Source organism: Haliotis rufescens, unplaced genomic scaffold (assembly GCF_023055435.1).
Source record: "Haliotis rufescens isolate VD_foot unplaced genomic scaffold, xgHalRufe1.0.p SCAF_9, whole genome shotgun sequence".
Classification (NCBI taxonomy): Eukaryota; Metazoa; Mollusca; class Gastropoda; order Lepetellida; family Haliotidae; genus Haliotis; species Haliotis rufescens.
In genome coordinates this window covers 11,025,736-11,048,035 of record NW_025964383.1, presented here as the reverse complement: position 1 = coordinate 11,048,035, position 22,300 = coordinate 11,025,736, and the positions used below count along the sequence as shown (strand labels likewise).

The 22,300-nt window shown below is 44.9% G+C and overlaps 1 pseudogene; it reads left to right on the top strand.

Annotated features, from left to right (window-relative positions):
- Positions 1 to 1,353: 1,353 nt before the first annotated feature.
- Positions 1,354 to 21,976, top strand: LOC124118089 (annotated as a pseudogene).
- Positions 21,977 to 22,300: the final 324 nt, after the last annotated feature.

Sequence of the window (22,300 nt, the reverse complement as noted above, 5' to 3'; positions counted from 1 at the left end):
TCAAATGTTTCATCATGTATATTTGCTTGTTTGATGAATACTTGTATTTGTTTCTTTTAAACTCTGATTAACCGCTCGTCCCCGTCCAATTTGATTTTAGATTTAAACATGTATTATTTGTTCTTCAGCTTGTATTTATTTGTAGATTAATTTCATGATAAACTTACGACAAAATAACTGACACGAATATGACCCAAAAAATATATAGGGGAAGCTCAGCGATTCAACAACATTGATACACTGGGTAAGGTAGATTGTACTCTACGGGCTTATACAAAGGGAAACCACTCCCATCTAGAGTATAAACTAAGATTAGCTGCCCTTGATTTATCGAAAAGGTCACGGACGTTGCAAATCGCTTGCGGGACGACTTACATTTATATCCTTCCCTTGTTTAGCGAAAAGGTATGTTGTTTTACATTTCTTTCAGTATTGAGTCGGATGGGAATATTCCTTTTAGCTATCGACTCGATAGTTACGTATTTAACTATGGTAATTAACGATATTTCTGACGTTAAATCTGTGTGCGTTCTTCATGTTGTTAAAGTGTCGATTCGAATGATAAAGTTTAGAAAAAAAGAGAGGCAATGTTTGAACGTAAAGCAGATTATTTATGTGAAACAGACTAAGCCTTGCACGCCATTTTGTCAAGTTTATTCAGGGACTACAACGATCTTAGCTACTTAAGATTGGTTCGGACCAATTGTAAGTTTCGATTGTAGCTTACAATGATCTTAGCCTACAATCGCTTTGTGCAAGTGGATGACGATTGTAACCGAAGCCTAAGATCGCGATCTTAAGGATTTACAATAATTGTAGCGCTAAGATCGCTTTGTGCAAGTGGACACAGGTCTAGGTCCCAGACCAGTAAACATTTAGTTGTTTGAGGTCATCTTGCCGTGTGTTACAGGGGCATGCATGATGGCTGGAGACTTTGAGCAGGTCTAGGTCCCAGACCAGTAAACATTTAGTTGTTTGAGGTCATCTTGCCGTGTGTTACAGGGGCATGCATGATGGCTGGAGACTTTGAGCAGGTCTAGGTCCCTAGACTAGTAAACCTTTAGCTGTTTAAGGCCATCTTGCCGTGTGTTCCAGGGGCATGCATGATGGCTGGAGACTTTGAGCAGGTCTAGGTCCCTAGACTAGTAAACCTTTAATTGTTTAAGGCCATCTTGCCGTGTGTTACAGGGGCATGCATGATGGCTGGAGACTTTGAGCAGGTCTAGGTCCCAGACCAGTAAACCTTTAGTTGTTTGAGGCCATCTTGCCGTGTGTTACAGGGGCATGCATGATGACTGGAGACTTTGAGCAGGTCTAGGTCCCAGACCAGTAATTTTTTAGTTGTTTAAGGCCATCTTGCCGTGTGTTACAGGGGCATGCAGACTGTGTCTGATGTGGAGGTGAAGGCAACCAATGAGGGGACGCATGTCTCCCTGGAGAAGATGAACACATTCTATGGAACAGTATGTACAGCTTCCTCTGTCCTCAAGTCAGATGCTGCTAGCTATAGGGAACAGTCTGAAATACGTGTGGCAACATAAAGTTGGAAAATTGATGTTGCAAATTAATGTTTCCGTTACAATAGTTCTACAACGGATTTTCATTGAAATTGTGAATCATATTTTCCTCCTTGTTGCTCCAGTTTGAGTTGTTCATGTGTGAACACTTCCAACATGTTGACTTGATATTATTGACTTTGCCTATTTGAGTATCACTTTGAACTTTTGATACTGTTTTATTAGTTCTGTTTTGGAAGGCCTTACTAGAAACTTAAATTATGTATAAGACACGTTCATGACATGCTTTGGTATACTAGCCTGGGTTTTACATTACCATAAGTCTGCTAGTCCGAGACTAGTAACATGCAGGAAGACTAATAACACGCATGAAGGACTTATGACATTTCATTTTGGACCGCCACTTTTAGATTGCAACTCTCTGGCATGTAATTTGTGTCAGACAAGTGAAATTATCAATAAATTTCTAACCCTGCAAGTATGTGAAAACTTTTATTCAGGGCTCGATTTAGCTATATAAAACATGCACCAGCGCAACCTAGTATTGAAAAATGCAACCTAATATTTATGTCTATGCGCACCAAGTGCACGTCAAATTTTAAATTAATTTTGTGTCTGACAAACCCTTACTTGTCCAAACAAAATCCATCTTTGTACACACACATTGCCTCTAAAGTTTATATGCCATACTACATCACTAATGCCTGTCTTAAGCTTGGCATCATCAACATGTTAGTACTTATGTGCACATGTTCCTATAACATCTTACTGCGATGGGTCATTAAGTTTTGCGACACTGGCAGCAGACCAGCCTGTGTTTCAACTTTGATACATTTATCAGACTTGGGTGCAACCTGGTTTTGTTTGGTGCAACTTGGTTTTCATGTCAACATACAACTGGTGCAAGTAAGATCAAGTTCTTCACATGGAACCCTGATTCATTGACATACAACATATACCAACATGTGAAATCTGTACTTGGACATTCTGCAACTTGTTGAATATGCTGATAGACCTCATTGCTAGTTAAACTTCTTTGATTTATTTGTCCAGAATTAATTTTTATCAATAACTGGACATTGTGCATTGTCTTGTTTAAATTTACTGATTGCTTAAATGTTGACACTCAGTATCTTTACCTACTTATAGCTTTGGCTTTATCATTATATCATGTTATAACACAATGCTCACAATCCTGACTTTGGTTTCCTGTGTTCCAGGGTCCCATGCATCAACTTGTGGATCTGTTTGCCCTGCCTGAAGTTACTCTCATATCCAATATCACAGAGGTTCGTACAGCCTACACTGGGTTGTGAGCATGGTTCATCTTTTCCTCCACCATTAGATGTCTTCTGACAAAACCATCTGGTTGCATGAAAAGTGACCAATGGTATTTAAAAATATGGTGGCAGTAATGTTTCGCTCTAAACATTTCTTGCAGAGTGACTTTGTAAATTAAATGAGGACTCCCACATGAGATGCTGTATGTAGAATTGTATTTGTTGCAATTGGATAGAAACAAAATCTTAAATGTTTCTGTAGCATATTGTTTTGACAGTACTGATGGGAGTGTTTCATTTGATGACGCTTAGTATATTAACTGAAAACAAAGAATAAAAATAAAATGAATATTATAACCCTGATGCTCTTGTTAAAATTATTTTTGTCATATTTTTTGTTACATAATTTTATTAATTTATCCTAATGTTGTGGCCCATCTCACCTTCTTTTCAGTATTTTGTACAAAACAACATCACGTATGAACCTGAGTATGTGTTCTATGATGTGAGGGTAAGTACTGGTGATATCTGTCTGTTGTATTTAGCGAACAGCCATGGGCTAGGATCAATTATGGCTTACCTGCCCCTCATACATGACTGTTGATACATCTGCTACATAGACATAAAGTAAAACCCTTTCTACCTTTGTCATAATGCAGGGATTGTTACAAGATTTTAACTAAGCGCCCCTCTGGCAGGCAAATTGGGAAAAAAGTGTTATTTGTTCCAGTTCTTCTTTTCTTAAATCCAGATGTTCTTGTATCTTGATTTTACATTCAAAGCAATGATGATGATGATGATGATGATGATGATGATGATGATCTTCCTCCTTTTTGGTCTTGTTATCAGTGAAATACAAGTTCCCTCAGTAATTTTAGTTATTTATATTAAGATGAATTAGGAAATTTGTAATTCCAATTTGGGAATTTTATAATGTTATGTTCCTGCAAACTTGAGACCTAATAAATAGGTCCAGATAAATCCCTGGTAATGTAAAGTGATGCAACATCATTTGCTTAGACATGCCTAGACATGATCACTGTGTACATGGTGATTCATTTCATTAAGGTCGAGAAACACATTTTACTTCTTTTCTACACATGACACCAACAATTTGTTAAACTGATCAGTGTACTTTGCATTGATCAACAGTGCACTTATCATGCTTATGTTAAGTCGTTTTAATTGCTTCAAAAGGAAGTGTCCCATATGGCACAATAAATCTGTATTGGCTGGGATGGTAGATGATACACACAACAACAGGAACTGGAGATTGCAGTCATGGAAGACTATTGATTAAATGTATTGATGAATACAGGACTCAAACTGCCTGTCATGTATGCTAACTCTTCTTTCCAAATGGGGCCACACTTAACTATGATGTGTTGTGCCACCTACATGAACAAGAATCCTTGAATCCCAGCTTCAAATCCCGGATTTTCGCTGGCTATGAGCCCTGGTTTGTCAGCATACTCATGTTGTTGTATTTTGCATCATGGTAAACAGCTAAGACCTGCATCAATTAAAAAGCCGTGAGGTAAATGAAAAATGAACCCAACTTGCTCACTCACTCTTGTGGATGCTCCCCAATTGAACATTTGACTCCATCCATGATAACACTGTACCTGGACAGCAGCCATAGTTGGTCTTGCTGGAAGATACTAGTGTATCTGGCCGTCTCTCGTACTGCAGATTGTAGAGGTTACCTGGCTGTGTTCCGTCTCTGTCACAGAATGCTGTCCAGGGTGTCCACTCCTCTGGGCTGCTCCATCAGAAGATCATGGAGAACCTTGGTGAGTGCTGGGACAGTGCATCCTTGGGAGTCCAGAGTAGATAGGTTTCCAGTGGTGAATGATTGTCATAAAGGCAGACTGTTGGAATTTCAACAATTTCAGGTGACATTGGGGCGGGGAGGGTTGTGGTGGTGGTGGTGGCGGGGAGGGTTGTGGTGGTGGTGGTGGCGGGGAGGGTTGTGGTGGTGGCGATGGCGGGGAGGGTTGTGCTGGTGGTGGTGGGGAGGGTTGTGGTGGTGGTGGTGGCGGGGAGGGTTGTGGTGGTGGTGTTGGCGGGGAGGGTTGTGGTGGTGGTGGCGGGGAGGGCTGTGGTGGTGGTGGTGGCGCGGAGGGTTGTGGTGGTGGTGGTGGCGGGGAGGGTTGTGGTGGTGGTAACGGCGGGAGGGTTGTGGTGGTGGTGGTGGCGGGAGGGTTGTGGTGGTGGTAGTGGCGGGGAGGGTTGTGGTGGCGGGAAGGGTTGTGGTGGTGGTGGTGGCGGGGAGGGTTGTGGTGGTGGTGGTGGCGCGGAGGGTTGTGGTGGTGGTGGTGGTGGCAGGGAGGGTTGTGGAGGTGGTGGCGGGGAGGTTGTGGTGGTGGTGGCGGGGAGGGCTGTGGTGGTGGTGGTAGCGGGGAGGGTTGTGGTGGTGCTAGTGGCGGGGAGGGTTGTGGTGGTGGTGTTGGCGGGGAGGGTTGTGGTGGTGGTGGTGGCGGGGAGGGTTGTGGTGGTGGTAACGGCGGGGAGGGTTGTGGTGGTGGTGGTAGCGGGGAGGGTTGTGGTGGTGGTGGTGGCGGGGAGGGTTGTGGTGGTGGTGGTGGCGGGGAGGGTTGTGGTGGTGGTGGTAGCGGGGAGGGTTGTGGTGGTGGTGGGGGCGGGAGGGTTGTGGTGGTGGTGGGGGCGGGAGGGTTGTGGTGGTGGTAGTGGCGGGGAGGGTTGTGGTGGTGGTGGGGGCGGGGAGGGTTGTGGTGGTGGTGGGGGCGGGGAGGGTTGTGGTGGTGGTGGTGGTGGCGGGGAGGGTTGTGGTGGTGGTGAGGGCGGGGAGGGTTGTGGTGGTGGTGGTGGCGGGGAGGGTTGTGGTGGTGGTGGTGGTGGTGGGGAGGGTTGTGGTGGTGGTGGTAGCGGGGAGGGTTGTGGTGGTGGTAACGGCGGGGAGGGTTGTGGTGGTGGTGGTGGCGGGGAGGGTTGTGGTGGTGATGGGGACGGGGAGGGTTGTGGTGGTGGTGGTGGTGGTGGTAGCGGGGAGGGTTGTGGTGGTGGTAACGGCGGGGAGGGTTGTGGTGGTGGTGGTGGCGGGGAGGGTTGTGGTGGTGGTGGGGGCGGGGAGGGTTGTGGTGGTGGTGGGGGCGGGGAGGGTTGTGGTGGTGGTAACGGCGGGGAGGGTTGTGGTGGTGGTAGTGGCGGGGAGGGTTGTGGTGGTGGTGGGGGCGGGGAGGGTTGTGGTGGTGGTAACGGCGGGGAGGGTTGTGGTGGTGGTAGTGGCGGGGAGGGTTGTGGTGGTGGTGGGGGCGGGGAGGGTTGTGGTGGTGGTGGGGGCGGGGAGGGTTGTGGTGGTGGTAACGGCGGGGAGGGTTGTGGTGGTGGTAGTGGCAGGGAGGGTTGTGGTGGTGGTGGGGGCGGGGAGGGTTGTGGTGGTGGTGGAGGGGCAGGGGCCCAACCCTCTGAGGAATAGAGATGTCCAACTCGGCCCTATATATGTTAAACGTGACACATCATCATGTTTCTCCCATCCTAATTAAACCCCAGGAGTGTAATACAATCTCCTAAATGCCTCGTCCGACTTCTGAGAGTGTTGTGTGTGACACAAGAAGTGAGAGTCAGAGACACATGGAGACTGAAGGGCAGAACTGGGCAACTATGGTACACGGTCACCTGACCTTTACTTCTGCACATTCACTTGCAGCACATGTGACTATTGTTTCCTAACTTAATGTGGTGTTCATGCTATCAACCACTTGTTTGCCTGGTCTATCCTTGAACATTTACTGGCAACAATATTGCTGTTCAAATAGACTCATCAATGAGTGGTTGGGTTTGGTGATTTGGTTGAATGTTTGCCATCATACCCTGATGGGACATTGTTCTTAATATCAATCACTGGTTTGTCTTTGTCAGACTGTGTTATTCACAGGCTGCCACCATACTGCTGGAGCATGGCTTAGTGAGGCATTAAACAGCATCCAAGCCATACATACAAACATATAGAAGGTGTACCCACTTCCCTTAAGCCTGCAGATTCTTAACTTTACTATCAGCAGGTGTTGCCACAACTGGAGATGATGCACCTCAGTTGACAAGCATGCTGCTATATGCTCATGTGTGTGTTGTTTGTTTTCAGAAACAACCTTACAGAAGGGCAATGAAACCAAGCTGATGTTGGAGGGACTGTCTGGTGCTGGTAAAAAAACTCTTCCTCATCACCAACAGTGGCTTCCCCTTCATGTAAGTCTCTGTTAGGAAGCAGTCAATGGGGAAAACAGGTGCTTTGTATGCCTGGAAACATCTGACCAACGAGTAGAAACAAACATGTTTAATCCACTCGTCCTTATAATGATAACATATAGCCAAACCCATGATAATGGCACATTTCTACTTGTCATGATACCTTAACTATTGGGCAATTTGCCTAGTGCCTATTTCTAACGCTGACGACTTATGCAAGACCTGCCCTAAGGGACCAGTTGAAAAGTTCAATGTAGGATAAACAAGTTAATTCCTTAAGTTTTGAGACATATCTCCCCACCCCACCAAACAACTTAATTCTGAAAATGTTGTGAAGTCCTTGTAATACTCTAAAACACTTTCTCATGAAGACAGCAATGGCAAAACTCTACTTTGTGGAAAGGCCAAATGTATTTAATGACAACACCTAACTTCATATGCCTGGCAAATCCTGTTACATTAGCAGTGATGCTTGCTTGCTTTTTCTGTAAACTTGCCCTGACAATGATAATGATCTCATGGTGAAAATTGGATTCATGAAATATAGTTTTTGCTTTGTTTCGTTACAACATAAAACATCGAGAAATCAGGTAGGTTGATTTTGTTGGATGGAAAACTTGCAGGGCCATTAATTCCCAAACCCCTAAACTTGGGGAATTAAGGTGTTTATCCAACATCAAACTTTACAACTGTTCCTAATCAAATCATATTTTATAGCAATGTGGTGTAATTAAGTTATTTTGTGTGTTCCAGACATGGTGGCATGTCATACATGATTGGACCAGACTGGCAGGACCTGTTTGATGTCATTATCACAAATGCTAGAAAGCCAAAGTTTTTCAATGAAGCTTCTCGGTAAGTGAACAGCTGTCGACATTGTTTCCTAGAAATGTGTAGGTTTGCCATGGGAGTGAGAAAGGGGAAGAATCTAGTGTCTATCAGTTTGTGTACTCACATGGGAGATAAGGAAATGTCAGTTGAATGTTGAATCACCTTTCGATGGACTTGTGTAATAACTGCATGTGCTACATGCATACATTGTGTTGAATGAGAGCTAGACATGTATGCATATTATTATTCATTCTCATTAAAATCCGATATTTTACTTATCTTGATTACCTCTGTCCATCAACATCTGAGGGCTTCATGATGATTGAGTAGCGCTCTAAAGGTTAGAAGGAAATGGACTCAAGTACCCGTGTTTCCAAGCCTTATCCAGATTCGAGTACCTGGTGTGTGATCTCAGTTGAGAAATAAATTTACCTAAAAGTTTGGCATGTTAAGGAAAAACAATTTTAGTTTGATCTCACTTAATAACTTAACTGGTTTACCAATCAACTGTCTTTGTCTTGCCTTTTGATTTCAAATAAGGTCTTGTTTTCACAAACTAGTTTATATTTTGATTCATGTACATGTAAGTCTTGCAATTGCAAGTACAAAGAAAATATGTCCAGGGTTGTGACGTATTTTTTTAAATACACTTTGCACTTGAAGTTATTGTTACATTCAGAATGAAAAATAAGCATGAAATGCATGGGGCACGTAGGACCACATAAATGCAGCTTTTCGAGTCATCTCAGTCCAAATGCATCCAGACACTGGACCACATCTCGTGTTAGCGACACGTGTGTTAAACTGTTTGTTGCTTAACGCCGCACTCAGCATTATTCCAGCTATATGACAGTGGTCTGTAATGAATTGAGTCTGGACCAGAAAATACATTCTCTTTCAGATTATATCCTCCTTGGGGCACTTATTGCATTTTCCTTGCTCAAGAAAATCTACATGACATAGTTGTAACCATTTTCCTTAATAAAAAATGTTAACACACAAAAAACTTCGCTTTGTATGATATACGACCACCCTTACGGGGCCTCACCCCCCACGCCAGGGGGAGCAACTCTCACCCAAATCACTTTCCTTATGTCATCTGTAAGAGACAGACGTGCTGATTTTTCACACAAGACAAAATAAGAGAAACTATCGTTCCACAAGAACCATGGCTGACCAAACTGTATGTATGGTACATTTCTTTCATTGCAAAGGTGTAATACCTCGCATTGTAAAGTTATAGAGTTGTAATTATACGCCACGTGCACGGTACCTTTGAATTCAAATGGCCGTAATGGCGTCCATATTGTAGTTCCACGGGCTGATACATGTAACACCAAGACCATTAGAAACGGCTTTGGGTTTTGTTATATCATACAGCATTGGTCTTCAATTTTTTCCTTTACAAAAACCCAAGGTCGTGTGTTAAATTATAAACTACACTTACCTTTTTTACGGGTTTTTACACCTTCGCGAGTAACATGCCCCCTTTGGTGTTATAATTATACTACGACATTGGCTATTAGTATCGCGTTACAAATCGCATTCTACATTACGCCTTTGCTTCTAGTTTCACAATGTATGCACGTATCTTTCCGATCTTTATATCGCACTGATACACTTTAATACCCTTCCCGCCCACCTCAGAAATTACTGTCTTTTTTACAAAGACCTTCAAACTGTGTACAGGTTGTTATAAGACAGGCACGAACGCTGCCTTAAATGTCTGGAGGAAGACAGGCATTGCCTTGAACCCCCCGGGCCCCCCAAAAGAGACAAGTTGACTTGCTCCACCTTAAAGAGGTCTATTAAAGGCGGGGGTAGATATCAGATCTGCTGAGACCTCTTTCCCCCCCCACCCCCCCTGCCCATCTAAAAAGGGTAAAAAAACTGCCGAGACTGTCTCCCCCGGCCCGGGGAGAAGGCTCGAGGGTCCCCGTAGTAAGCACTGCACCCTCTCCTGCACTGTCTTTGGCAGACTTTTCTGTGTTACTTAAGTCGCAGATGGCGTCCATGATTGAGGCCCGGCGTCGACCGAGGCAGACCACTTGGTCTCGGGGAAGATCCGAGACCGGGCTTCGGCTCCGGCTCGAGGTCGCTCCCCAGTGGAGGGGTGGCGGGCGCCGGCCCGTGCACTACCGATGCACAATTTTCCCTAGCGGAGCCAGACGCCTCTTCCGAGGCCGAGGCTTCCACTAGTGGATACCTAGCCCGGAGCCAGGTGAGTTCCCCTGGTCTCCGGGACGATCCGCGACCGAGCTTCGGCTCCGGCTCGAGGTCGCTCCCCTGCGGAGGGGTGGCGGGCGCCGGCCCGTGCACTACCGGCGCACAATTTTCCCTAGCGGAGCCAGACGCCTCTTCCGAGGCCGAGGCTTCCACTAGTGGATACCTAGCCTAGTCCCAGTTGGGTTCCCTTGAATCCCCGGCACCTCGGCACCGGGACTCGGCTTCGGGCCGGGTGCAGTGGCATGTGCGGGACAGGATAAATGTCCAGGTACTGCCTCAGGTGGCTGCGCCCATGCCAGAGTCGGAGACCCCCAACTTGACTAAGGTCAAGCAGGGCTGTCGGTTGAAGGCTGCTTACATATGCTTCGAGGAGCAATATCATAATGCATGCCACCAGCTCCGTGTGTCCGCACACCCCGCGTATCTGTCAGCTGTACAGAGGGAGTTAGCGGGAGAGGGGCCGGCCGACTCTATGGAGTTGACCGCGCAACTAACGGAAGTTCAGTCATCTTGCGCGGGACGCTATTCGTAGCTGTGCCTCGTACATGATGTGCGCTGTTATGGGCATGCACAGGGTGTGGATGTCGGTTTATAAATACTCAACTTCCACATGCCAAGACCTACTTGCTTTGCCTTATAAGATGGGTGCCACCCACTTCCCTGGGGCTCAGCAGGTGTTCCGAGAGGCCGCTCAATTGTATACTTCCATCAAAGACTCTAAGGCCTTGTTTGTAGGTACCAAGCGTAAAAACCGCGTAAGTGGGCCTCTCCACTTGACCCCTCCTACGCTGACGCACCGGGTCAGAAGTCCACACCTGCTTGGAAGCAGCCACTTCCTTCAGATAAGGGCGACGGGAGGAGCAAGAGAGGCCAACAGCTTTTTCGCGGGGCTCGGAACCCATCGGGTTCCCATTAGCGCCCGAAGAGCCCCGGGTGGCCCCACAGTCGCAAGTTATCGAACTGCCGACAGCCGGGGTCCACTGCCTCAAGCCGGATGTCCCCGGAGGCGGCCGACTGGCTCTATTCCTGAAGGAATGGGAGACAGTTACATCGCAATCCCCGGACCCCGTCCACTTTAAGGGATGGACATTTGCCTCGGTGGAAACATCATCCTCCCCCCTTTCTCCGGGATAAAGCACACACGGTGCCAGCTACCCGAGAGAAGGCGGAATTCCTCCGTGCCGAGGTCGACGCACTTCTTGTGAAAGCTGCGATCCGACCGGGTCCCGAGGGACAGGAAAGCGAGGGCTTCTACTCGACTTATTTCCTAGTCACCAAACAGTGATCTCAGCTGTCGAGACAGGAGAATGGCTAACGTCAATAGACTTAAAATACGCCTATCTCCACATACCCATACACCCTGAGTTCAAGAAATACCTGAGGTTTTCTTTCAACGGGAGGTGTTATCAGTTCAGGGTTCTACCATTCGGGATCTCCACGTCCCCGAGGGTGTTCACCAAGCTGATGTTGTTTCCTGCCCAAGTGGCCAGGTCGAAAGGTCGGTTCTGCCATCCGTACCTCGTCGACTGGTTACTAAGAACTCTATCGCAATCCCTGAGTCAGATAGCTACACAAGACGTGATAGACATTCTGATCACTCTAGGGTGGATAGTCAATCTCATGAAGTCAGATCTGAGCCCCACTCAGAATCTAGTCTTCCAAGGGGCTAATTTCAACACGGTGAGAGGACGTGTATCTCTGTCACAAGATATCAAGTTCCTTAAGCGCAAGTCACACAGCTCGTACATGGCTCCAGTTACTGGGCAACATGGCGGCGACAGTGGATGTGGTCGGGCGGGCGCGCTTGAGAATGAGTCCCATTCAACAAGCACTCCGTTGACTTCGGGCGAACTCGGAAGATCACGAGACTGTGTTCGAGACTCCGTAGTGGCTCATTACACACCTTCCGGACCGAGGGTGCTGGACCGAGGTCAGGAATCTGTCCCGGGGGCTCCCCCTCGACACTCCCGTTCCGTCTCTCACAGTTCAAACAGACGCGTCACTCTCCGGCTGGGGAGGCGTTCTGAATTGTCACACTGCCTCGGGACTATGGTCTTAGCAGGAGATCAAACTGCATATCAATGTGCTAGAACTGAGAGCGGTCAGGTTGGTGTTCCAACGCTTCCCGGATCTTCTTCGTGGCCAAGTGGTTCGTCTAGAGATTGACAACCAAACGGCGATGACTTTCATCCGGAAGTAGGGGGGAACAGCGTCTCTGTCGCTTCGACAAGAGACGTGGCAGTTCCTACTATGGTGCGACTCTCACGATATCAGGGTGCTACCTGTTTATCTCCTGGGGGTGGACAACGTCCGTGCGGACGCTCTGTCTCGCCGGATCCTCGCTCCTCACGAGTGGAGGCTCGACCCGGGGATCTTCGGGATTTTCTCCCTATTATACAGGTCGTTACAGGTGGATCTGTTTGCATCTGGGGTGAACCACCAGACACCAACGTTCTGCTCCCGAGTCACCGACCCGAGGTCAGTGGCACCGGACGCCTTCCAGCTAGTTTGTACGGACGGTTCTGTGGGCATTTCCCCCCAGTACCTCTGATTTCCAAGGACCTGTCTCAGCTAGGCACTCAGCCTGCGCGACTAATTGTGCTCCTGGGACCTCTTTAGTCGGTGCAGAGTTGGTTTCCAGTAATACTCAGGTTTCTGGCTCAGCCTCCTGTTATATTACCTTTACGACCGGACCTCCTATCCCAGAACGGGGCCCTCCACCCGAATCCCAGGATTCAATGGGTGGCTTGGCCAGTGTCAGGAATCGCCCCCAGAAGAGCGGTATTCCTGCACGAGTTGCAGACACAATACTGGCTTCGCGGAGGGATTCGACAAACGTTCAGTACGAGGATAGATAGGCCTGCTATGCGCGCTGGTGTGTCGATAGAGGGATTGCAGATTTTTTTCTGCAGATCTCGTAGCCGTGCTTGAGTTCCTCCAGTCGCGACTAGATGACGGCCTGGCCGCATCAACAGTCCGAGGGTACTCTACAGCTATCGCAGCTTTTCACGTCCCTGTCGACGGGGCACTTCTGGGTGCACACCAATTAGTGCAGCGCTTTTTAGCAGGTGTGGACAGGATCCGACCGCCAGTCCGGCGGATCAGTCCCCCTTGGGACTTGTCAATCGTTCTTGATTGGCTGTCCCGTCCTTCCTTTCGAGATCTGTTGTCTCTCTCTTCAGCTGTTGAGCTGGAAGACGGCGTTCCTTGTGGTGTGTCAGCCGATCCCGAAATAACTGTCTTCCACCGGGGCAGAGTCAGTTTTCGACTACCGGACTCTTACCGTCGCACACGCCTTCCACGTGAACGGCTCCTATTGAGCTACCTGCTCTTTCACAGCCTTCCTCATTGGGGACCACTGCAAGACATGTCTTGGATGTCCGCAGGACCCTCAAGGCCTATATCAGCAGAACCATGGGTATCCGTAAGGATAACCAACTATTTTGCTGTTACGGCGGTGGGAAGGCTGGCTCACCTGCGAGCAAACAATCTACCTTGAGGTGGATAGTTTCAACCATTTGTACAGCGTATACGCTTACAGGCAGGGACCCCCCTACCAGGTTGAAGGCTCATTCGGTTAGAGCAGTGGCTACGTCACAAGCGTACGCCACGGCTCTGCCCATTGAGGAGATCTGTTCCACGGCTGTTTGGAGCCAGCCGAGCACGTTCATCAAGCATTACCAACTCGACAAACACTCAAGCGAGCGTGGTCGGTTTGGTCAGTCAGTTCTCTGAACTGGGCAAAGTTCTAATCTCTAGCCGATTGAGCATTCGAAATTTTAGACAGTCCTCCGGTTATACTGCTCAGTAATGGTCTGGATTTTATCTTCTGCGGTCGATAAATATCAGTCCTTACTACTCGATAATACTCGTATTTTGCACACGCACTCCTTCGATCCTTGGGGACCCTCTGGCCTAGCTCAGCGCAGGTTATAGTCTCGTGATCTACGCCCCTATATCACTTGTTCAAAAAAAGTGTGGGGGGGGGGGGGGGGGGGGTTGGGGGGTGTTTCGAGTTCTCAACTTATGAAAACAAGCCGCAAAAACAGGCTTTATCATAATATATGGTCGACCACGCCCTGTCTCTAGCCCCCGCCTTTCGACGGTGGTGCCTCACGATAAGGTTGGTTCCATTTATTGAACTCAATATTTTATTCTGTTGAATAATCAAATACGATGTATTTATTTACGCCTGTTGCTGATGGATGCCACTTCCTCGATTATCTTTGGGAGTCTGTCTTGATGCAATAAGTGCCCCAAGGAGGATTTAATCTTAAAGAGAATTTTACAAACCTGTAGAGGTTATGAATTCTCTGATGAAATCCTCCTTGGGGCACGGCCACCCACTTCCCCACATTCCGTCAGCATTTGACATATGGAAAGTGATTTGGGTGAAAGTTGCTCCCCCTGGCGTGAGGCGCCGTGGGGGGTGAGGCCCCGTAAGGGTGGTCGTATATCATACAAAAACGAAGTTTTTTGTGTGGTAACATTTTTTATTAAGGAAAATGGTCACAACTATGTCATGTAGATTTTCTTGAGCAAGGAAAATGCAATAAGTGCCCCAAGGAGGATTTCATCAGAGAATTCATAACCTCTACAGGTTTGTAAAAGTGATTGACATCATGAACATCAATCCACGCAATTGGGATCGATGACATGCATCAACCAAGTCAGCGAATGGCCACCCAATCCCGTTCGTCACCTCTTACGACAAGCATGGTCACTTTTTACAGCAAGCATGGGTTGCTGAAGATTTATTCTACCCCGAATCTTCACAGGTTCAATGTTAAGCTGGTGGCCTTGGACAGTATTTTATGGACAGCTTCACACATGTTCTTTCAGGCCATTCCGCACCTACGATCCAGCCTTGTTCAGCCAATCCTGGGACCGGGTTCAGACACTGGAGAAAGGCAAAGTTTATCAACAGGTACATGTTGACCACATGGCTTGGCTCCCTCTGGATATAAACAGCAGATACTGTATTCAACGTAATAAGCACCCCGCTCTAACAAGTGCCCACGCCGGTATTTGCTAATATATTGGCTAGTGAACAATCCCAATTAGCACCCCTTCCGATTGATCAATGTTCACAAGACTTATTTATAAGCATACAATATGCACTCAAGTGTTATATGCACCCTTAATTATGGGCAATTAAATTCTAGTCTGTTTTTTTCAGGAAAATAATATTCTAATAAGAGCCCCCTACTTCTAATTTCGAGAGCCCCCTGGGCGATTATTACGTTGAATATGGTAACTATAGATCATTATCTGATCGTCTCAGTCAATAAGACAGCAATGATGCACGGATTAGTTCACCAGGATATAATCAGAAGATATCTCCAGATCATCGAAGTCTGTAAGACAGTATCATATTTCTTGACTAAAGTGTGCAGCCCCCCTCTAGGGGATTCGTTATTTTAAAAAGCAAAATCTTTCGAGTTTTATGCACTTAAAAATATTACATTTTCCCATCGGCGAATTCAGGTAAACAAACAGGTGATAACCAACAAAATATAACTAGACAAGATGATTTACTGTTTAAATTGTATTTCCTGTTCTACTAGGTATTGTTTTATATGCAGACATTAAGATTATCGTGTGCATTTGTTGTAAACCATTGTAAACTAGTAAGCCAGTAAGAGCAATCAGTTGTACACCCGTTTTCTCCCACTCTACCAATGAATTGGTTAGAAATTACCCAATAATATAAGTTACATTTGTTTTATGCAATGATCGTCAGAATTGTATTTGAAACTGTTATTTTATCAGGAATAATATATTTCAATATTTTGTTGTTTTCATCGCAGCTTTACTATATATGTAGGAATCAGATCTATGGTAGGACGCTGGTTACAAACATAAGTCCAGATATACAATGAACATTTTTGAAACCAGACAGTGTTACTACATGATTAATTTGCATACTTCAGTACGGATTTGTTGACATGGTATTTCAGGTGTTACATGCTCATGGTAATGTCTTTGTGTTTGGGGAAAAGACATCAAAACTCATTATATATTGTATAATGTGCACCTGCCTCTACACCGCTGTGTTTTTTGGAAAAAAGATGTGCACACTCTACTCAAGAAAATATGGTAATGATGCAGGGTTTAGTTCACTGATGCAGGGTTTAGTACACTGGGACGCAACAGCAGGTATCTCCAGATCAACATCATAGTTTCATTGACCTGGCAAGGGAGCTTGTCTTTATGTTTGTTGTCTGCAGTCTGAAGTACTGATAATGAATGTACTACTGGTCAACCAAAGAACTGAATGTTGTTATTTCCAATGTTTGATGCTGATTCTGTGACTTACCACAATCTCTTTTACCAGGGCAACTTCTACCTCCTGACACAGATGACCGGCTGGTACGGCTCAAGGGTTCTGTACTTTGGTGACCATGTGTACAGTGATCTTGCTGTGAGTAGTGCGGATAAAGGGAGCGAACTCTGTAGTACTTCATGTACAGGGAGAAATACATTGTGATACAGTATTATACTTCTTGAATTAAAATCAACTAAAAGTATTACACAGATTCCAAATGCGAGTCAGTGTTATTACAGAGGTCCCCATCACATGTTGTCTGGACCAGACTTGATTATTTGCAGGCTGACACTTCAGGGCTGCTATGTTGCCAACACAGTTCTGTCTGTAGACATGTATAATTTCAATGATGCTTGAAGTTCACTGGGTATAATTTCCTCTACATCCAGGATCCCTCACTACGCCATGGCTGGAGAACTGGTGCTATCATTCCTGAGCTGGAGGTACGCTATAATGTAGTTGAAATTTCAATTCAGTTGGAAGGTTTCACATACTCAACATTGTATTGAACATACATTATGTTAGTCACACTTCCAAGTATCATCTGTTATTCAAACCCTGAATCCATTCGCAACCATAGCTTCATTATGAGCATGATCTGAATAACAGACAGTGCGCTAAATGCAGCTGTCTAATCAAACTACACTCATGGGTGAGAGAAAGTCAGTGATAGGAGGAATGGAGCTGTTGGCATCATTTCGGAAACAAAGCTTCGGTGGCTGTGGAGTCCAGGGGATATCTCGTAATAGAATGGAGATGTGTGACCCTCAGTGAACAAGGATGTGTTTGCTTCTTTAGTTCAACCCACTTGTGATGGTATATAAAAATAGCTACAGTCACACCCATACTTTCTCTCTCAGAAACATCTCAGGGCAAAGTATTACAAACGCTAAGAACCCAGTGAAACTGTCCATTTATCACTATAAATCAGGAAAGCAAGAACTGCTTCTAGACAATAGGAAATGCATAACATTTAATGTTTACTTCAGGCTGAGATTGAACAGCAGAACGACCCTGCATACAAGTCAGCTGTGAGGTGGCTGGTATCTCTACAACAACTCATAGAAAAACATCAGGTGAGATATCATCCTAACATCATGAGTATGTGTGTCTTCTAGCTATACTAAGCTGCATCACCAGATGATATACCATCATGTGTATGTGTGCCCTGAGTGTGACCTAAAGTCACCTTACACGACTTTATCATCTGACTACCCCTGCCACATCACTCTCTTTCTCATCACCATTGTGTAGGGACGTGTTTTGAATAAGTAGAGAATTGATTCGTGTTTTTTAAAAGGGTTTCCTCTTACATCTTATAAACATTTACGGCCAATTATGGGAAATTATCATGATAAACGCCCGTCCTGCAAGATATGCAGACGTTCTTATTCACCAGCCGGTCCTCAGGATCTCTGTTGTGATTGCCCTGGATTCTGGCTCACCGCTACCTGCAAACTTCCCATTTGACAGAAGAAGCCTTTCGCAAATGCCAGAAATGCAATATGGATAGACAGTTTACATCTAGGACAGTCTTAATACAACCTCATATGATCACCCTGACTTCATTATCAGTTGACGATGACAGTTGACTGTCACCTGCACACCTGTTACTAAGCCGATATTTGCTCAACTACAGACATATGTACAGTTTTGGCAAAAGACAGTTCCTTCACGACAAGCATAACAAGCGCGACAACTACTGCTACCAACCCTACCAGCATACCCCTAACCCTCAGCTGAGAGTTGTCTGTGATCTCTCGCTCCCCCATGAGATGATTTAGTGCTCCCCAGACTCCACCTGTAGTATGGACCCCAGCATACTTCGTCCTTGTCTTCACCCTTCACAGAAAGGAAGAGATAGATCACACCCCTCTGACCAGGATTGACATGTGAGGGTTCTACATTCGAGGGATCGATGTTAGAGGGATCAACATTCTAGAGATCTACATCGATACAGACTGATAAGACACAGAATGCCATACATCAAGATCAACATGGTCGACATTGTACTGACGAAGACTGTTGCGCTGACCAAGAACCACAACACCATGCCTATCAACATTCAGCAGGGGATTGACGTAACGTTTATAGGGATTGCCATCAAAGCTGGTATCAATACCCCTCCCTCTCTGGATCCATACCTTCACATGCCTGACCGTTACCCATCGCTTGGCCATTACGATCGATACACATCATATTCGGATTACAAATCTATGTCTTATTACTATCGCTATACACCACCCCAAGAGCGCCATCAGTTTCGACAACGATATGCAAATGGGCCCTCACCTGGTTGATTAATAGATCGACATTGATACCAATCTTCTAAGGATCGACATCGATACTTATTGTCTACGAATTATCATCAGGATTGACATGATTCCCTCCACTTGACATCTGAGCGACAATGACACCCCTTTCCTGAGGGTCGACATCAAAATCGATATCAGGGGCATATTTTCTATCTCTTAAGAATGTCAGCAGTACTTTTAGCTCCTGAGATTGAAATATAATCTGCCTTCGCAACTGTCAAGCATTCAATGGTTCGGTATTTCAAGGCTTCGTTGAAGAATTCTGTACTATCGTCAACCATGAAACCAAAGCGATCAGACCCTTATTGTGTTTATTTTCAAAACCTCATCATTGACCATCACTTCACTATCAATGGAAGAGGATCTGTTATCCGCTTCATTCTTAACAGCTGAATGTTTACCGCCTGTTTGACGACCACGGCCACGATGCATGATGCAGAATAGCCTTGTACAGTTGTCCTACATCCTAACATACTGTATCATCAAGACGGGTTACTCTATTGCATTGACATATATATAGGAATCAAGGATCAAATTTAACTATGTTGGTTTGGAAACATGACAGTCTAGATTGGCATAGCCCTCCCTTATCTACTTCACGGAATCACGGCTCCTCTAGCCTGTGGTAGGGGTAGGCAGGTGATCAAGTCGTGTGAGGTGACTTTAGGCCACACAATGGGAATTACAGTGATGTGTTTTGGCAAAATGGTTTTAAATGCTTAAAACTTCACGCACAATTCCACTTACGTATGGAAAGGAGAAGGAATCAATGCATAGTGTGAGATGGGATAAGGATATATTCTGATATACATATACAATTTGATGTAAAATTTACATGCTATTAATATTGTAATATCCTTTATATGCATCAGTATGTGAGATATCGTACAGTGTTGGTGTGACAATCTCCCTACAGTCTTATGTACAATCAGTTGAGATATTCTGGTCATATGAGTATTGTTATATTCTTTCACACCGCTAGGTGAGAAATCATACAGTGTTGGCGTGACAATTTCCCTGCAGTCTGATATACAATCAGTTTAGATATTCTTGTCATATGAGTATTGTTATATTCTTATGCACCACAAGGTGAGAAATCATACTGTGTCAGGGTTACAATCTCCTTGCAGTCTGATATACAATCAGTTGAAACATTCTGGTCATATGAGTATAGTTATATTCTTATGCACCACAAGGTGAGAAAACATACAGTTTTGGAGTGATATACAATCAGTTGAGACATTCTTGTCATATGAGTATTGTTGTATTCTTATGCACCACAAGGTGAGAAATCATACTGTGTCAGGGTGACAATCTCCTTGCAGTCTGATATACAATCAGTTGAGACATTCTGGTCATATGAGTGTTGTTATATTCTTATGCACCACAAGGTGAGAAAACATACAGTTTTGGAGTGATAATCTCTGCAGCCTGATATACAATCAGTTGAGACATTCTTGTCATACGAGTATAGTAATATTCTTACGCACCACAAGGTGAGAAATCATACTGTGTCAGGGTGACAATCTCCCTGCAGTCTGACATACAATCAGTTGAGACATTCTTGTCATATGAGTATTGTTATATTCTAATGCACCACAAGGTGAGAAATCATATTGTGTCAGGGTGATAATCTCCCTGCAGTCTGATATACAATCAGTTGAGATATTCTTGTCATACGAGTATAGTTATATTCTTTCACACCACGAGGTGAGAAAACATATTGTGTCGGAGTGACAATCTCCCTGCAGTCTGATATACAATCAGTTGAGACATTCTTGTCATACGAGTATAGTTATATTCCATGAGGTGAGAAATCATATTGTGTCGGAGTGACAATCTCCCTGCAGTCTGACATACAATCAGTTGAGACATTCTTCTCATATGAGTATTGTTATATTCTAATGCACCACAAGGTGAGAAATCATATTGTGTCAGGGTGACAATCTCCCTGCAGTCTGATATACAATAAGTTGAGATATTCTTGTCATATGAGTATTGTTATATTCTTTCACACCGCTACTCTCAGGAAACAATTCTATCCAGGAAATATTGGTAGTATGGTTTGGAGAGTTGATATTTTCGAAAATTTGTCTTTTGGAATGTCACCAGAAAGCAAATGGACGAATATGAGATATTAAGTTTATGTGAAAGCATATTTATGTGGTACTTCACATGTGAAATCATATAGAAGTAGAGTCTAAAATTATGATGATTTTGAATGGTTGATGGTTGTGTGGATCTTGAGAAACCCAACTGACATTATTGTTTATTTCCCAGTGTCAGGACAGCCCTGAACAGAGAGAAGTGATACAGGCATGGCTGAAAGAGAGAGATGATCTCAGGTGAGGCTGTCTGAAACCATCTGGGGCCAGGCTTGGAATAGATTGTAATGTCGGGAATGAAGAATGCAGCAAAGTTTCACTTCATCATTCCATTGGGCTACCTTCTACCCATTGCAAATAAAATAAAATACTTGTTCCATATATTTAGCAAGACTGTTTGACTTCCTTTCCTCTTTCTTGATGGTTTGCAGTAAACATGAAGATGTCTTTCAAACAGTGTTCTGATAATCACCTCTTTGTGAATGTTAATTTCTATGCTTAGAGTTTGGTTTATCATAGTCAGTATATTGCAACATGTGTTCTTTTCAATGAGTTGAATGTTATGAATATTTCACATTTCCATAATATCAGTTGAATTTAATAATCACTATTTTACTTCTGTGGCAGAAACTACACAAAAGGCGTGTTCAATCCACGGTTTGGCAGTCTGTTTCGGACATACCACAATCCAACTTACTTCACTCGACGCCTGGCCCGGTTTGCTGACATGTACATGTCAAGTCTGACAAACCTGCTCCACTACTCAGTGGACCACTCCTTCTACCCACACCGAGTGTTACTGCCACACGAACCAGGCCCCTTCTCCAAGTACTGAGTGGAAACAGTACACTGAAATAAGCATGTACTATCATGGATCAGACACATTGGTAATTCAGTATTAAAGTCCTCTTGGAAGTAATGGCCAAGTAAAAGAGCACATTGACCTTATTAGTGACGTGGAAGCATTGATGGTCTACTGCATGAGTATATAGGCCTACTTATGTCATTGAAACATTTCACTAGACGCACCTGGGGACAATACTGGCATTAAAGCATTTATACTTAACTAGTGCTCGGACCTAATATTGACATTGAAGTATTCAATAGACTAATACCTGGACCTGGGTCTGACATTGAAGTATTGATGGTCAATTGCACTGGTACCTGGCCCCAGTACTGACATTGAAGCATTGATGGTATACTCCATTAGTACCTGGCCCTAATACTGACATTAAAGCATTGATGGTATACTCCGTTAGTACCTGGCCCTAATACAGACATTGAAGCATTGATGGTGTACTGCGTTAGTATCACAATATTTCAACGAATCCTCTGAAAGGCTGCCCTTTTTTCTCCGCAAAAGATGCAATACTTTTGCCAAGATATGTACTTCTCTGACAATATGTGTAATATATTTTACCTATCCTAATCAGTGGCGGATCATAAGTGTTGACCAGTTAACCATCAGTTGTATGAATCTCATTATTAC